This window comes from Passer domesticus, unplaced genomic scaffold (assembly GCF_036417665.1).
Source record: "Passer domesticus isolate bPasDom1 unplaced genomic scaffold, bPasDom1.hap1 HAP1_SCAFFOLD_71, whole genome shotgun sequence".
Taxonomy (NCBI): domain Eukaryota; kingdom Metazoa; phylum Chordata; class Aves; order Passeriformes; family Passeridae; genus Passer; species Passer domesticus.
Genome location: NW_026990170.1, coordinates 367,038 through 384,223, shown reverse-complemented (window position 1 = coordinate 384,223; position 17,186 = coordinate 367,038).

Sequence of the window (17,186 nt, the reverse complement as noted above, 5' to 3'; positions counted from 1 at the left end):
TCCAGGCAGATCAGATGTTGGGGCTCTTTGGGGAAGGAAGCAGCCTTGGGTTGTCCCAAAATCCTGGGTGTTTTCTGATCCTTATCCATTCCTTTCACAAGTGATGCCTCCTGAAATTGTCCCCTTCCCCATTCCCAGTCAGGAATGTTTCCATCTGATCCAGCTGTCTCTTTTCCATTCTCCAGAAATCAAAGGAGAGCCTGTGCAGAAGGAAGCATTTCCCAGAGGAAGCAGTGGTTCTGTGCCAGCCTCTGCTGCAGGAAGGGAGGCCATGCCAGGCACAGACACAGGAGGTAATTGCTGTGCCTCTGGGCCTGAGCCCTGCTGAGGCTTGAGCTGCCCTCTCTGCTGCTTGGCAGTGCGGGCACAGCCTGGACTAGAGCGGCACAGCCCAGGGGAATTATCCCGAGCAGGCTCAGGGCACTCGGGTCCTGAGCAGTCCTGCTGGGGTCCCTCCTTGGGAGACATGTCCTGAAACCTGGCAGCGACTGCACGGGGTGCCCACGGTGGGGAAAGGACAGAGGGGGAGAGCAAGGCTCCAGTGTGTCCTGAGAGGGCCTGGCTGTTTGCCCTTGGGATCTGGGGGGTGTCCCCACAGAAGGAGGGCAGGAGGGACAGAGGGAGGTAGGGAGGCATAGCTGTGGCACTGCCTGCTGCAGTTTGCCCCAGGGCTTTAGGGAGGATTTCCTCTGTGTCTGAGGGAGAGAGCCCCAGGGCCCTGTGCTGCTCCACCCACTCCTCCCTGGGATGTTGCTGAGGGCAGGGAAAGGGTGTGGAGAGTGAGCAGGAGCCAGCCCAGAGCTCCCCAGGCCCCTGTGCACCTTTGGCCATGTCTATTCACATCTGGCTCCCACGGCCTTAGCCGACCCCCTTGCAGTGCCCAGTTTCCTGTGGCAAAACGGGATCCCAGCACACCCTGGAAAGTGTTCTCATCTGTGCTCCGTTCTAGATGAAGTTGCTGGGAAGGCTTCTCCATCAGCTTGGATGAATAAAGTTTTGAAGCCCTTGGAGCCTCCTGCAGGTATGTTCTCAGTGTGCCACCAAGGAAGAATTGTAGACAAGCGGGCAGGAACCAGGTGACAGAAGCTTCTGTGGCTGTTGTGTTACAGATGTATCTACAGGGAGGACTTCTCCAGCTTCTCCAGCTCCTACCTTGGATGCTATACGCAAGCCCAGCTCCCATCACAGTGGTGAGTAGTGTGTCCCTGCTGACCTCAGAGGCTGAGCCTTGCTTTTGTAGGATCCATGCCTGGGAATTGGAAATATTTTTCTCTAAGGTACTCCAACAGGGAAAGTCCAAGATACAACAGATAAGATGTCCCTGCAACCTTCCAAACAGATGCGGCAAGAGCTGAAGGAACCCCTGCAGACAAGAGAAGGTGGGTGCATTTCTCTCATGCTTCCCCTGGGACTCAGCAGCCGGGGGCTTTGGCTGCACATCTGGACACGCCATGCCTGGCACAGCGGGAAGGGATCCATGGCAGCCTCGCTGCCCCGCTGCTGCTTTCACATCCTGCAGGGCTGTTTCCCAGCCTGGCCTGGCTGCAGCTTCTGCCCAGCCTCTGCCGGAAGGCATTTGGCATCAGCTGACAGGCAGCCCAAACTGTAACACACCCTGAGATCCCCCACTATATCCAGCCCTGCAGATTAGGAAAAGGGTGGCTGTTTGGAGGTGGAAGTGCTCACATCATGCCACTGTAATCTGGCCATTTTCCTGCTCCATAAATTTCACAAATATTACCTCTGATGCCACCGCCCAAGTGGGGAACAGCTCCATCTGATGCAGCTGTCTCCCTTCCTTTGTCAAGAGATGGACATAATGCTTCAGTGGAAGTTGGCATTTCTTGAAGGAAGCACTCCATCTTCGGTGCGAGCCCCAGCTGCAGGACGGAAGGCAATGCCAGACACGGGCACAGGCACAGCAGGTAATTGCTGTGCCGGGCTCAGCCCTGGCCGGGGCTGTGTGGCAGCAGCTCTTCCCCCAGGGCCTGCCCTTGCCCGGCCCGGCAGCAGCCAAAGCTGGAGGTGCCTCGGCTTCCAGGCCTCTGGAGCTGGTTCAGAGCCCCGGGGAAATGGGACTGGTGCAGCAACGTCCCTGGCGCTGCAGCTGCTGCGGAGCTGGCCCTGAGTGCCCAGAGCCCCAAGGCACAGGAGCAGCCCCGAGCGGGAGCCCTGCCGCCAGCCCAGGGCCAGAGCCAGCCCTAGCACACAATGGAAACAGTTCTCATCTTGGTTTGCTTCCAGACTGGGATGCTGGGAATGATTCTGCATTAGCCTGGCGCTCTGAAGTTGTGAAGCCCTCCGAGCATTCTGCAGGTATGTTCTCACTGTCCCACCAAGGCGAAATGTTTGACTGACTGGTCAGGACCAGGTGACAGAAGCTTCTGTGGCTGTTGTGTTACAGATGTGTCTGCAGGGACGACTTCACCAACTCCTACCCTGGATGCTGCACAAAAGCCCAGCTCCTATGGCAGGGGTGAGTAGTGTGTCCCTGCTGAACCCTCAGGCTGAGCCCTGCTTTTGTGGGGTCCATTCCTGGGAAATGGAACTACTTTCTCTTAAGGTCCTACGACAGGAGAAACCAAAGACATGGCCGGCAAGAAATTCCAGGACCCATTAGAAATCATGTGGCAAATGCTGAAGGAATGTCTGCAGAGAAGACAAGGTGGGTGCATTTCCCTCATGCTGCCCCTGGGACTCAGCAGCCGGGGGCTTTGGCTGCACATCTGGACACGCTGTGCCCGGCACAGCGGGAAGGGATCCATGGCAGCCTCGCTGCCCCGCTGCTGCTTTCACGCCCTGCAGGGCTATTTCCCAGCCTGGCCTGGCTGCAGCTTCTGCCCAGCCTCTGCAGGAAGGCATTTGGCATCAGCTGACAGGCAGCCCCAATTGCACCACAGTCCATGCCCACCCTCAGATCCCCTGCAATTTCCTGATGTCCAGGCCGATCAGAAGCTGGGGCTGTTTGGGGAAGGAAGCAGCCTTGGGTTGTCCCAAAATCCTGGGTGTTTTCTGATCCTTATCCATTCCTTTCACAAGTGATGCCTCACCTTCCCCATTCCCAGTGAGGAATGTTTCCATCTGATCCAGCTGTCTCTTTTCCATTTTCCAGAAATGAAAGGAGAGCCTGTGCAGAAGGAAGCATTTCCCAGAGGAAGCAGTGGTTCTGTGCCAGCCTCTGCTGCAGGAAGGGAGGCCATGCCAGGCACAGACACAGGAGGTAATTGCTGTGCCTCTGGGCCTGAGCCCTGCTGAGGCTTGAGCTGCCCTCTCTGCTGCTTGGCAGTGCGGGCACAGCCTGGACTAGAGCAGCACAGCCCAGGGGAATTATCCCGAGCAGGCTCAGGGCACTCGGGTCCTGAGCAGTCCTGCTGGGGTCCCTCCTTGGGAGACATGTCCTGAAACCTGGCAGTGACTGCATGGGGTGCCCATGGTGGGGAAAGGACAGAGGGGGAGAGCAAGGCTCCAGTGTGTCCTGAGAGAGCCTGGCTGTTTGCCCTTGGGATCTGGGAGCTGTCCCAGCAGAAGGAGGGCAGGAGGGAGTGTAGGAGGGAGGGATAGCTGTGGCACTGCCTGCTGCAGTTTGCCCCAGGGCTTTAGGGAGGATTTTCTGTGAGTTTGAGGGAGAGAGCCCCAGGGCCCTGGGCTACTCCAGCCACCCCTCCCAGGGATGTTGCTGAGGGCAGGGAAAGAGTGTGGAGAGTGATCAGGAGCCAGCCCAGAGCTCCCCAGGCCCCTGTGCACCTTTGGCCATGTCCATTCCCATCTGGGTCCCATAGCCTTAGCCGACCCCCTTGCAATGCCTTTTTCCCTGTAGCATTAGGGGATCCCAGAATGCCACAGATATGGTTCTGATCTCTGCTCCTTTTTAGACTGGAATCGTGACATGGGTTTTCAGGAAGTCCTGATGAAGGATGGTTTGAAGTTCCTGGAGGATGCTGGAGGCAAGTTTTCATTCTGCCTTTCCTGAGTGAATAATCAGGATCAATGCAACAAAAGCTCATTTATAAAGCATTTCCCTTAACATTATGTAAGGGCTGAAGGATTCTGAGAATCTTTCCCTGCTCCCTTCTGGATCCCTGAGGGATCCCACAGGATCACTGTCAGTGGGAGGAAGGAGCATTGATCTTTCAGTCCTCCTCCCGTGTGCTGTGCCAGTGTGTCCTTCCGTGTGCTCTGTGCAGTCACAGAGAAGAGCAGAGAGGGAAGGGGCCGGGCCCAGGGCTGTGCCCCGGGGCTGAGCCTTGTGGGCAGCCTGAGGATCTCCTGCAGTGCCACAGGAGCTCTTCTGTCCTGCCTTCTTTGCAGCTGTACCTGTGGGTGAAGGCCCCACATCCAGGACTGAGGCTCTGGGAGATGCTGAGGGTAGGTCAAGGCCTTTCCCCTGGGAGAGCTGCCAGCTCAGAGCCCAAAGCTGGGCCAGGGAGGCAGCGCTGCAGGTGCCAGCACAGAACCATGCATGTGTGTGCCCTCGCCCTGCACGATCCCCTCACCGCTGCTGCGGCTCAGTGGTGCCCGTGCAGATCAGCAGAGATGGCAGAAGCTTCTGTGGCTGTTGAGTTACAGGTGTGTCTGCAGGGAGGACTTCTCCAGCTCCAGGGCTGGATGCTTGGCCCCAACCCAGCTCCCATGGCAGGGGTGAGTAGTGTGTCCCTGCTGACCCCACAGGCTGAGCCCTGCTTTTGTGGGATGCATTCCTGGGAAATGGAACTACTTTCTCTTAAGGTCCTCCAAAAGGAAAGACCCAAGATACTGCAGCCAAAAAGTCTCATGACTCAGATGAATTCCTGAGACAAACACAGAAGGAAGCACCCGGAGGACAAGGTGGGTGCATTTCCTTCATGCTTCCCCTGGGACTCAGCAGCCGGGGACTTTGGCTGCACATCTGGACACGCCGTGCCCGGCACAGCGGGAAGGGATCCATGGCAGCCTCGCTGCCCCGCTGCTGCTTTCACATCGTGCAGGGCTGTTTCCCAGCCTGGCCTGGCTGCAATTCCTCCCCAGCCTCTGCAGGATGGAATTTGGCATTAGCTGATAGGGTGCCCCAACTGTACTGTGGGCCTGAGATCCCCTGCCATTTCCCAGTCTCTGAGAAGATCAGGCGGTGCAGCTGTTTGCACAAGGGAGTGCACTGGCCCAGCCCCAATTACCTGGGCTTTTTCCTGATCTTTACCTGTGACTTAGACAAGCATTGCCTCCTGAAGGTGCCACCTCCCCAGTGGGGAATATTTCCATTTGATCCAGTTGTCCCTTTTTTCCTTTTTCAAGTGATGGACCAAAAGGCTGTTCAGGAGGAGGAACACTCAGGGAGAAGCAGTGGCTCATTGGCAGCCCCTGCTGCGGGAAGGAAGGCGATGCCAGACACGGGCACAGGCACAGCAGGTAATTGCTGTGCCGGGCTCAGCCCTGGCCGGGGCTGTGTGGCAGCAGCTCTTCCCCCAGGGCCTGCCCTTGCCCGGCCCGGCAGCAGCCAAAGCTGGAGGCGCCTGGGCTTCCAGGCCTCTGGAGCTGGTTCAGAGCCCCGGGGAAATGGGACTGGTGCAGCAAGGTCCCTGGCGCTGCAGCTGCTGCGGAGCTGGCCCTGAGTGCCCAGAGGCCCAAGGCACAGGAGCAGCCCCGAGCGGGAGCCCTGCCGCCAGCCCAGGGCCAGAGCCAGCCCTGGCTCCCGACTGGGCAGGGGCTGCGCTGGGTCCTGACAGGGCCTGAGCCTGTCCCCTGGGGCTGGGGGAGCTGTCACGGGGCAGGGAGGGCCAGGGCTGGCATTGGCTGCTCAGGGATGGCTTTGGCCTGTGTCCCTGGCAGCAGCCACTGCCCAAGCAGCTGCGCTGCCCCCGGGCTCTCCTCCCGGCCTGCTGGGCTTTGTTGGCTGGCACAGCCTGTGCCAAGGGCCGGCAAGGTGCCTGCAGGCCCCAGCTCTGGGGGAAACAGAGAACGTCCTGCCCGTATCCACCGTGCTGCCAGCTCAGCAGTGCAGCACAGCACGGGCTCACGCTCCCCATCGCTCCCACAGATGCAGCCGGCACCACAAGACCTGTTACCGATGCCCAGGATGGCCTCGGAAGGGGTTTCTGTCAGGGAACAGTCTGCTGGCTAGGGTTACTGGGAGGCGTGCTTTCTTTGGAGCTTGTCTTCATGTTGGGCTGCTTTGGAATCGGGTATTCCTGGAAGAGAAAACAGTGAGTGTTTTCTTGCTCTCCCCCTCAAACAGCTTCTTTTGAAAGTCTAACGTGGTCAGGGAACATTCCCATTGAGACTGCAGTGGGGTTGTGGCCAGTCCATGATTGTCCAAATAACTCTGCTGAGGGTTCTGCTGCTGCCCAGTGCTTCCATTGGCCTCTCAATTGCTGGGCCTTGTCCTGGGGGGCCCGCTGGGGCTGCAGCCAGTGCTGGCTCCCACTGAGTCTGCCTGGCCAAGAGCAGCCCCAGGGGCACGGGGCAGAGGCAGAGGGAGGTGGGGAGGAGAAAGAGCAGGGCCGAGATTGCCCTTGAAAGGCAGAGGCGCTCTGGGGCCCGCTCCTGGCCAGGGACCCTGCCCAGAGCCGTGCCCTGCTGGCCGGGGCCTTGAGGGGCAGCTGTCCAGCTGGGCCCAGCTGTGCCAGCAGCTCCAGCCGTGCTGGGAAGCCTTGCCAGCTCTGGGCCCTGCTGTGCACGAGGGTCCCTGTGTGCCACTGGCAGCTGGGGCCTCAGCCACCTCCTCTCTGCACAGGAGCGCCTTGGGACAGGAGTTGGAAGACAGTGGCTGCACCTCACACCGACAGCGTGAGCAGCTTCTCCAGCAGCAGTAACGGCCTGGACAGCCCTCTCAAGTGTTCTGTGAAGAGGACCCCTGAACAACCGTCGACAAGGAAGCCTCTTATTGCCCCGTAGATCCCACTGCCACCTGCTCTCCCCATTGGCCTCCCCAAGCTGCCTTCATTCCTTTTTTTATCTCAGTCTGTCCCATCCCAGCCAACCCGAGTTCCGCTAGGGACCCCAGGACCAGCCCAGCACCTTCCAGCACCTCCTCAGACCAACACATCCCTTCCCCTGCCCCTGAGCCCCCTGGCCTTGCCCTCTAGGCAATACTGAAGGTGACACCCCACCCCACCCCACCCCACCCCACCCCACCCTCCCCCCCCCCTCCAACTCCCGCTTGCAGGGTAGGCAATGGCCCATTCCTCTGTTGAAATAAAGAGATGGATTTGTGTCCTAGTTTGAAAGCAAAACCAGTGAGAGGCTCCAAGTCAGAAATACAATTTATTAGGAAACGGGAAAAAAAACTAAAATACATGCAATAATACAAAAGAAAAACCACTGACAGGGTCAGAATACAGCCTGACACCCCTGCTAGTTAGGGTGGTGGTAGCAGTCCAGATGAAATGGACTTGTGGAAGTGGTGATCCTGTCGAAACAATCTGGTAGCTCTCATCCTCTGGAAAAGCAGTGGGTAAGGGCGGCGGTTCCTCTGGGAATCCAGTGGAGAGACTGCTTGTTGTGTCCCAAAACCCAGATTATATCCAGCTGGGGATGCTTAGCTCCTCCCCCATGGGCAGAGCATCTCACAGTGGGCTGACATCATTCTGCCTCATGCTGTGGGTCCTTGATTAGCCATGAAACAGAAATGGCTCTGGGAGGGAGTTATCTCTGAGTCATGTGGCAAGACATTGATGGGCCCATGAACAGGAGATAAGGAAGAAACAATGCCCCTCCTGGTTTCAGCAGCTCTTCAGGATGGCATTAGAATACATCTTTACACTGCAACCCAGGACAAGCGGTCACCCCAGTGTCCAGGTGGCAGCAGCAGCAAAGCCACCCAGCACCAGCACTGACTGAGCTCCATGCCCAGGAGGAGCCGTGGATGCCCACGGTGTGGGCAGGCAGAAGCCAGGCAGGGGCTGCTGTTGAAATGGAGGTTTTGGGGGGTTCAATTAAGTTAGCAATATGGACTAAGCATTTAAATTTTAAATTGTAGAATTATGTGTTGAATTTTAACCTTTTACTTAAGAAACCTCTGCCATGGTACAAAGGGCATAGGAAAATGCAAATTTCTGAAGCTTCTTGCTATGAAGGACAATACCAGCGTCATAAATAGGGCAGGAGATCTTTCTCCTTTTTAATGCCTTTATTAAAAACATTCAGCTCAGGCTGGGGAGAAACGACAGGTCACCCGCACCCCACTGCTCCCAGGAGTGGCACGGAGGAGGAGGATGATGCAGCTGTGACCGCTGGTATGCAGGCAGAGCTGGGGCTTCCGTCCTCGAGGGAGTAGTGGGAATTCCACTTTTTTGGTCTAACATTCCAGGTCCTCTTCCTAGCTGACATCCTTTCAGGTTAGGGTGAGGAGTAAAAAGGATCTTAGCAGATACTGGATTAAGTTCCTCACCTTTGGACATTACTTAGGTTTCTTAGTTCCATGTTGGCTCATTGTTTTTAGGGTTTTTTTCCTGGAAAATTGCAAAATTTGGTGAAATGCATTCTCATCTGCATACTAGCTCTGGTGTCATCCCCCCCACCCTGCTACCTGCAGGCTCAGGTGAATCAGCAGGGGGACAATTGCGCTTGATTTCTAACCATTAACAGGTAATTGAAGAAAAACTATTAACAAGAGGTGATTGCAATGTGAAGCTACCAACAAGAAACAGTCAAAACTTCAACTCACAACAACTGGCCCTACCTGTTTAACTTTGCAGCCTTAAAAAAAAAGGACAACTTTTTTACACATAACAGTCCCCCCTTTTTTTCTTTGATCAGGCTGAAGCTTAAGCTTGCATCAACTTGCAATTTTTGGCTCATTAGCATAGAATTTCTTATAATTTTTATATTGATTATAAAATTCCTGAGCACTTTGGTGATCATAGTTACTCAATTTCATTCCTTTTTTTGGTTTTTTTTTCAGGTTAATTTCTTTAGAGATCCGTAGGTTATTCTGTACGGCAGATGTCACTATTTTAAATAAGCAGGGAAATAAGAAGAGCAAACTAACATGTGTACACACTGTGAAGAAGGCTTTAGTTTTCCAACCTCTTTTGAAAGTCCATGGGTTATCCCACAAGTGGAATCCAGTGCAGGAGTCCTTTCTTGATTTCTTACATATGCTAGTTTTCTTATTTCGTTTAAGATGCTTCAAACGACTGCTACAACTAATTTGATTTGATAAATTACTGTTTTGGTTTAGGTGAGTTGGTCATTAATATGATTAAGAGCTAATGCGGTCTGATTAGATATTATCTCTAATACTGCTTGTAGCTTCATAATTTTGTTTACTATATATTGCTTCTTCCATTTGGTTTTTCTTAAATCGCTGTATATAGGAACTGTTCAACTTGATCCAGATTCTTTGGGTAATATAAAGAAAGCTTGTTTTATAATCCTAATGATGCAACTGCCAGACCAGTCTCTTGGCAATTTAGTGGATGCTGTAGTAGCATAGATCCAAAACAGGTGTTTCGGGGTCTCCCGAAATGTATTATTAGTTTCTGTTGGGCCCTCCCAATATTTAGAAATTTCTTTCATTCTCCAAAAGAGGTTTATCTCTTTTTTATCATACTCATAAAGTCTATATGTTTTATTGTAAATGCACTTGTTCTCTTTTTTCTTAACAGGCCAAATTCTATTTGGATCTCTTGGGATCCACCGCGTAGCAGAGTCTTTTACTGCTAAATACCTTTTACAAGCCATTCTTCCTACTGGCGTACTGTACCCCTTCCTTTCCTTAACATACATTCTTCTCTTATTAGATTTTTACTTGGGGGTGTTGCTAAATGGTCTTGTTCTCTTCTTGCTTTTACTATTTCTTTTCCTCTGACCAGATTTACCAGGCTTGCTTCAGTAGCATCATGTTCAAAGTACCACCAGGCCTCTTCTACAGGGTGCTCTGCCAGGAGTTGCTGCCTAGAGGTGGCGGTGTTCCGGGCCATTCAATAGATTTTCTCATTCTCTTGATAAAAGATCAACTGGGAGAGGTTAACACAATTACGGCTTAAATTGGTGTGGACTCTCAACAAAGAACTTACTTCTTCTTCCTCACAGAGGGGTTGGTAGTACTCACTGCACGGCTCTCTTGGGCTCCCCAGAGCACCACTAGCAATGAAAGCCATTATTACTACCCTTCCCAAGAGTCCGGTATGGGTCATCTTGCACAGCCTGCCCACCCGGCCTTGCTTCTTGGGGATTTTACTAAGGAGAAGTTCCCAAGCTCTTTAGAGTCTCTTCTATTTGCTTCCCTGGTTAAACCTCTCTTGATCTGTCCTTACTGATTTGGTCTCTCTTAGGGGAGTACTCTGCAGAAGATTAACCCTCAGTCTTTGGTACTAAGTTGGGAGGACTTCACCAGAATTACCTATTAACAATTTTTAACTTTTACAAATCTCTTAAAACACTTTAGGATATGTTATGATTCTAAACTCTTTTCTTATGCAGTTCATCAGTCTTTTTGGCTCTTCCTTTTGAGTGTCAACTTTAAGTCTTTTGGTCCTTTTACAATGGTATACTCAGCTGAATTAACTCCTGATGTGGCTGAATCCTGTCCTGAGTTAGGGGGTGAGGGTGGTGTGGAATCTGATCCAATACCAGAGGGAAACACTGACCAATCTTGTCCAATGCTGGCGGGTGGGACTGGTCCTTTAATTCTCGTGATGTGGGTCCAACCCTTTTCTCTGGTCCGCACAGCTGAATTAGCGATGAGGAGTACCTGAAAGGGGCCTTCAAATTTAGGCATTAATGGTCTACTATTGCAGGATTATTTCAAAACCCAATCTCCTGGGTTAATGTTACGTGCTTTTCTGTCAAGAGGGGAGGTTTGGGGGAGGTATCCTCTTTTTCTAAGTCCTTCCAGGGTTCTTCCAATGACTTCTAAATATTTTCTGGTAGCTGCTTCTTCTTCCAAATAGTCTCCTGTGCTACAGGGTGTTAACAAGAATGGCAGTCCAAGCATCATTTCATAGGGTGAAATCCCTATATCAGACCGGGGTCTTGTTCTGATGCGCAAAAGCATTAGGGGCAAACACTTTAGCCAATTCATTTTTGTTTCTTCGATCAGTTTAGTTAATACTAATTTTTGAGAGTTTTGTTCATCCGTTCCATCCTCCCAGAACTCTGGGGGTGCCACGGAGTATGTAATCTCCATTTTATTCCTAAAACTTCAATTATATTTTGCAATGTTTGGGCCACAAAATGTGGACCTCGGTCTGAGTCTATGGTATTCACCATTCCATATCTGGGGATGATGTTCTCCAAGATTACCCTTGCCACAACCTGGGCTGTTTCCTTTTTTGTCGGGAAGGCTTCTACCCAATGGGTGAGATGATCTACTATAACCAGTAGATGCTTCTATCCTTACTCTGGGGGCATCTTAGTGAAATCCATCTCTATGCTCTGGAAAGGCCTGAGAGTCAATTCCCTCCCTCCAGCTGCTACCTTTTTCATAACCTTCTGGTTCACTTTTTGGCAAATTAAACAGCCTTTTCTAATTGCTTTTGCTAGGTCATATACACTTATGCACAAGTTATTTCTTAGGAAATGATCACATAGTCCTTGGACTCCTCAGTGACTTAAATTATGTGGTCCTGTTAGCACTGTCCCAGCAAGTGCTTTGTTTAGAAACACCCGTCCATCTGATCTTAACCACTCCCCTCGCTGCCCTTGGTGCAACTTTAAATCTTTTATAGCCTTTACTTTTTTTTTTACTAAATATAGGTTCTTATCTTCCTCCCTCCTCAGGCATGGTTTCTGCTTTAAAAACTTCTACCGGATCCCCTGGTTCTAAAGCTGCTTCCTTTGCTCTCCTGATCAGCTAGCCACGGTTTCACAACTTTAGGCTGAACAGTTTTGGGGGTCCAGTTGCTCCACAGTACCAGCAGCGCCTTTCGCTCAAAGGGGCTTGAGGCCTCTCCATTCCTCCTGTCCCTGACAGTACTGGCGTTTCCTTGCCTGCTCCTGGTGGTGGACTCTCCCACTCTTTTGTTACCTTGGATTGTAGGATAGAGTTGCTTGCCCCCCACATTTCCTCTAGCTATAGCGACCATGATACTAGCCTTGGCCTTTGCTTTTTCTTCTTGCCTCCTTAAATATACCTTCAATGCTTCTTTCAATAACTCATTAATGTCCTTCTCTGGCCAATCTTCAATCTTTTCCAGTTTTCTCTGTTTATCAGGCCAAGATGTAGTAAGAAATTGGACCTTTAGTAGCACCTGACCCTCCTTGGTGTCCGGGTCTGTTCTGGAGTACAACTGGAAGTTCTGCTTTAGGCAATTAAGCCAAGTAGCAGGAGTTTCATCCTTCTCTTGTGCACTCTTGAATGCTAATTTTGTATTAGTTGCATTGGGAACTGATTCTCTGATTCCCCCTGATTATCAAAGACCTGTACTCTATCATGGCTTTCCTTGCTTCCTTCCTCCTGATTAGGGTTCCAATTGGGATCCACTAGTGGCAATTTTTCTGCACCTGATGGCACTTGGGGCCCTGGATGATTATCTTTGTCCCAAATTCTTATGCTAGCACCTCTAATAATTCGGAACTCTTCTGGGGAAAATAATATATTTAGAATGGAATTCATTTCCCCCAAGTGCAGATATTTAGACCTAAGAATTGATCCACTTGGTTTGCAATACCCACAGGGTCTTCAACTAAATTCCCTAACTCCCTCTTGAATCCTCTCACCTCAGAAGCAGTTAGAGGAGCATTCACAAAACCAACACCTCCTGCTACTCCTCCCATAGGAACTTCTCTAAGGGGAAAAAGTCTCTCTACCTTGGAGGTCATGGATCGGGTACCGCAGTGTGGCCCATCTTCAGACACAAAATTACTCATTTGAGGGCTATTAGCATTAACCTGGACCTGCTGTAGGCCAACAGCTGTATCTGGTGATAAGAGGTTACCAGGTAAGGAGGCATTTGTCTCCCAGTTAGGAGGAGGTGGAGGGACAGCAGTAGGAGGGGGAGAAGAGCTTGAGTGCATGTTAAGTGGAGCTGGAGAAGGGGTGGAGCGTGCAGCAGCTGAAGGAGGCACTAGTGGGGGTGCAGAAGCAGCTAAAGGAGTCGAAGGGGGTGGTGAGGGAATGGCCCCCATGGCCGCCGGGGGAAGAGACGGATCTGCTATTTGAGGTGCCCGAAGGAGAGGGTTCTAAGGTGGAGGGGCATCAGGAGGCAAGTAGTCCAGGGGGTGCCACCTTTTACTAATCTCTTTAATTCCAGCATCCCCTCCTTCATTCCCCTCTTTTGTCCTCTGCACCTTACAAATTCGCACTCCTTCATCCTCGAAAGCACTCTTTAACCAACAAGCTACATATAATAATTGCTGGGGATCAGTATCCTCTCGAGCTGTCACACACTGACTCAGCTCTTGACACATCCACTTGTCTTTTGTCCCACACCAGAGCCATCCACCTTGCACGTCCAATTCTGGCCACGCTTCTGAACAGTAGTGAATCATCTTAAATTTATCTAAGCCCTCTGTGGCCTCTATAGAGTCCCATCTCTCTAACAGTTCACCTAGGGGAATATGGGGAGTTATATTCCCCAGTCTCTGGCCACTTTCCTTACTATTACACCCTTCCATTTTTTCGGGCCTCAAAAATTACAAAGGTGCTTCTGCTACTGACAGGCAGCTCAAAAGTAAATCCTATTTGTGAAGTCCCAGCCTCCTCTGCCGAAACTCCAATATGCCTGACCCTTTTCGTCAGGACTTTGTTGAGACCTCGGCCTCCTTTGCCAAGACTCAACAAAAAAAACCTCAAGACCCTGGCCTCTGAGGCTGAGTTTGCCTGACCTCCTTTCGTCAGGACTTCGTTTGCCTACAGGACTTTTGGACTTGCCCAAATCCTACTCAGGACTTCTGAATTTGCCTGACGTCCCTTGTCAGGACTTAAAACAAAAGTATGGCCTGATTTTTAGTTTGCCTGACTTCTCCCTGTCAGGACTTACATTACCAGAGCTTTAAAAAACTCGGGATAGGCTTCCTCTGCCAGACCTTGTGCTTTGACTTCCGTCGTCAGGACTTAATAACAAAACTGCCTGATTTTCTAAATTGCGTAACTTCTTTCATTAGGACCTGTATCAGGGCTTTTGGGATGCGTGCCACTCACATACTATTTCCTCCGCACGCCCGGAGGGGGGTCCTCTTTACCCCTTTGGAGGCGCCTCAATCACCAATTCCACTCGCTTCCCCCTGTTCCCGGCCGGCCCCCTCACGGGGGTGCGGAACCGTGGTACTGAGGGGTCCTCACTCGCTTCGAGGGCCCGAGCTGCCGGCCCTCGTCTCACTCACACACACTCGCTCGCCTCCCTCTCCTGCCGCCGGATACTCTCACCAGTCCGGCGCTGCTCCCTGTCACTGTCCCAAGCCGATCTTCTCTGATCCCGAGAGCCAGCTGTCCTGCAGGTCCAGGGCGGGCGGCCGTCCCAGTCCTGGTGTCCTCTTCAGGTGTGGATCTCCTGGACGAGACCCTAGCATAATAAATAGGGCAGGAGATCTTTCTCCTTTTTAATGCCTTTATTTAAAAAATTCAGCTCAGGTTGGGGAGAAACGACAGGTCGCCCGCACTCCCGCTGCTCCCAGGAGTGGCACGGAGGAGGAGGATGATGCAGCTGTGCCCGCTGGTATGCAGGCAGAGCTGAGGCTTCCGTCCTCGAGGGAGTAGTGGGAATTCCGCTTTTTTGGTCTAACATTCCAGGTCCTCTTCCTAGCTGACATCCTTTCAGGTTAGGGTGAGGAGTAAAAAGGATCTTAGCAGGTACTGGATTAAGTTCCTCACCTTTAGACCTTACTTAGGTTTCATAATTCCATGTTGGCTTCTTGGTTTTAGGGTTTTTATTCCTGGAAAATTGCAAAATTTGGTGAAATGCATTCTCATCTGCATACTAGCTCTGATGTCACCTCCTCCTGCTACCTGCAGGCTCCTGGGAAGCAGCAGGGGGACAACTGCGCTTGATTTCTAACCATTAACAGGTAATTGAAGAAAAACTATTAACAAGAGGTGATTGCAACATGAAGCTATCAACAACAAATAGTCAACCCTTCAACTCTCAACAACTGGCCCAACCGGTTTAACTTTGCAGCCTTAAAAAAAATGGATAATTTGTTGGGGCGAACACCCCAGGTGTGGAGACACGAGGCTTGACTCCATTTCAGAAGGCTGATTTATTATATATTCTATTAAAATACTACATTAAAACTATACTAAAAGAACAGAGAGGAAAAAATGACCAGAAGGCTACAAAGAAGAAGAATAGAATGGAATGCATAACAAAAATCTTGTGACTGCTCACAGGCTCAACACAGTTGGCTGTGATTGGTCATCCAGTGAAACCAATCCACATGGACCAATGGAAGATGCACCTGTTGCATTCCACAGCAGCAGATAGTTATTGTTTACATTTCTTTCCTGAGGCCCTCAGCTCCTCAGAAGGGGAAAAATCCTAGGAAAGGATTTTTAATAAAATATCACAGCTACAGATAACTTTTTTACTCATAACACCAGGAGAAGACCAGGGAATGCAGGAAGGCTAGACTAAGGAGCTCCTCTGTCTCCAAGCTGATCCAAACCAACAGACGTACTCAGATAAGCACCAGGGGACCACAGTGCACGCACAAAGGAGAAAAGTTCAAAAGTTCAGTCATGAGCAAGACCACAGCCTTCGGCCTCAGAGACCACCAAAGACCCCAGTGTGACCACCACAGGAAACAACGCGTGCCCAGAAGGGCGTGGATCTCATCGCCATGTGAGGGGAGGACAGGCGGGGCCAGGGGTTGAATGTGCATGAAGAGATTGTGTAATGCATTGCATATGGAACAGGTTTGTGAACAAAGATGTGGCTCGGACCAGGGCTCGGGGCACAAGTTTTCACGAGAGTCATCTCACCTGTGCCAGGCCCTGACACGCATCCCCACTTCATAACTACATCAGTTTGTGGAGTGGCGCTACAGGACATGAAATGTAACAACGCAGACACGCATCTCTCCAAGGTAAAAAAGGGGGCAGTTGAATTTCTGACTCCAACATTTACAGATTTCCAAAAGTGAGAGTGGATTGGAGGGTGAAAGTGCCACTTCTCCAATGACACTGGACAAACCAACAGTCCATCAAATTTCTCCTCCTGCAGAAAAGAATGCATAACAATACGTTATTTGCATAACGTGTGTGAGAAAGTTTGTTACAAGAATGTAAACATCAGAAGGTTTAGAAAAACTTGTCCTAGGGTGAGGTTATGATGCTTGCATCCCCAATCGTGTGTTCTGTTAATGCTGGATATTACGTACTGTGCCTTCACGACTGGCCCTGAAGAGCAAGGTTTGTTTTGGTTTGTTATCAGCCTGCTCCCCCACGGCTGGCAGGACAGACAGACAGCTCAGTTCATAATGCAGCTTTTGCTTTTTGCTTTGCTTGCTGTTGCTTGCTTTGCTCTTGCTTCTGCTGTGCTCCTGCTTTGCTTTTGCTTTTTGGCTTCTGCTTGTTAGTCAGTTTAGCTAAGCAGTACAGATTTTTCCCTGGACTGTTTTTCCTTTCCCTTTTTGAAACCACTCACACCTGCTCCAGACTGGGACCTGGGAAACACCGAGAGTTTGCATCCTGTGGCCTGCAGCAGCTATCCCCAGCGCCGGAGGGAGCGACAGCAGAGCCACCACTGCCAGGAAAGACTTTCTGAATTTGTCATCCTTTTCAGATGGGTGAAAGCATTGTCATCTGGTATTGTTCATTTTGTGTGCTGGGGGTGTTTTGCCTGTCAAATAAACAGGTTCTTTCCACTTCTCTCCACGGAATCCTTCCCGAACTGCTGGGGGGAAGGGGCCATGTGGGGTTGCTTTCTGGGGGGCCCTTTTGGAGGTTTTCTCCCAGAGTGACCCTAATCCAGGACAGAACATTAAAAACCAGGGTGACAGTGGAGTCTATTCATTCTGCATATGGCTTCACTGTGATCAGCGGTGGGGTCCCGAGGGGATGGGGCAGCCCATGCTGAGCGTCCCTGGGCTGAGGGACATTTCCTTCCGTGGGATCATCTGGGCCCAGACCTCCTCCAGTGCCGTGCCCAGGAAAAGAGGGAAGCCATCAAGAGTATCTCCAGGGACACAGCCTGACCAGCAATGTCAGCAAGCAAAACAAAGCTCCTCCCTAATTAACACACACAGGATAGGACCTAATTGATGGGCCATCACCAATGCAGGGTGCTGCACAGGGTCTTCTGCTCTCAGCCAGGGCCAGAAGGAAGGGAAGG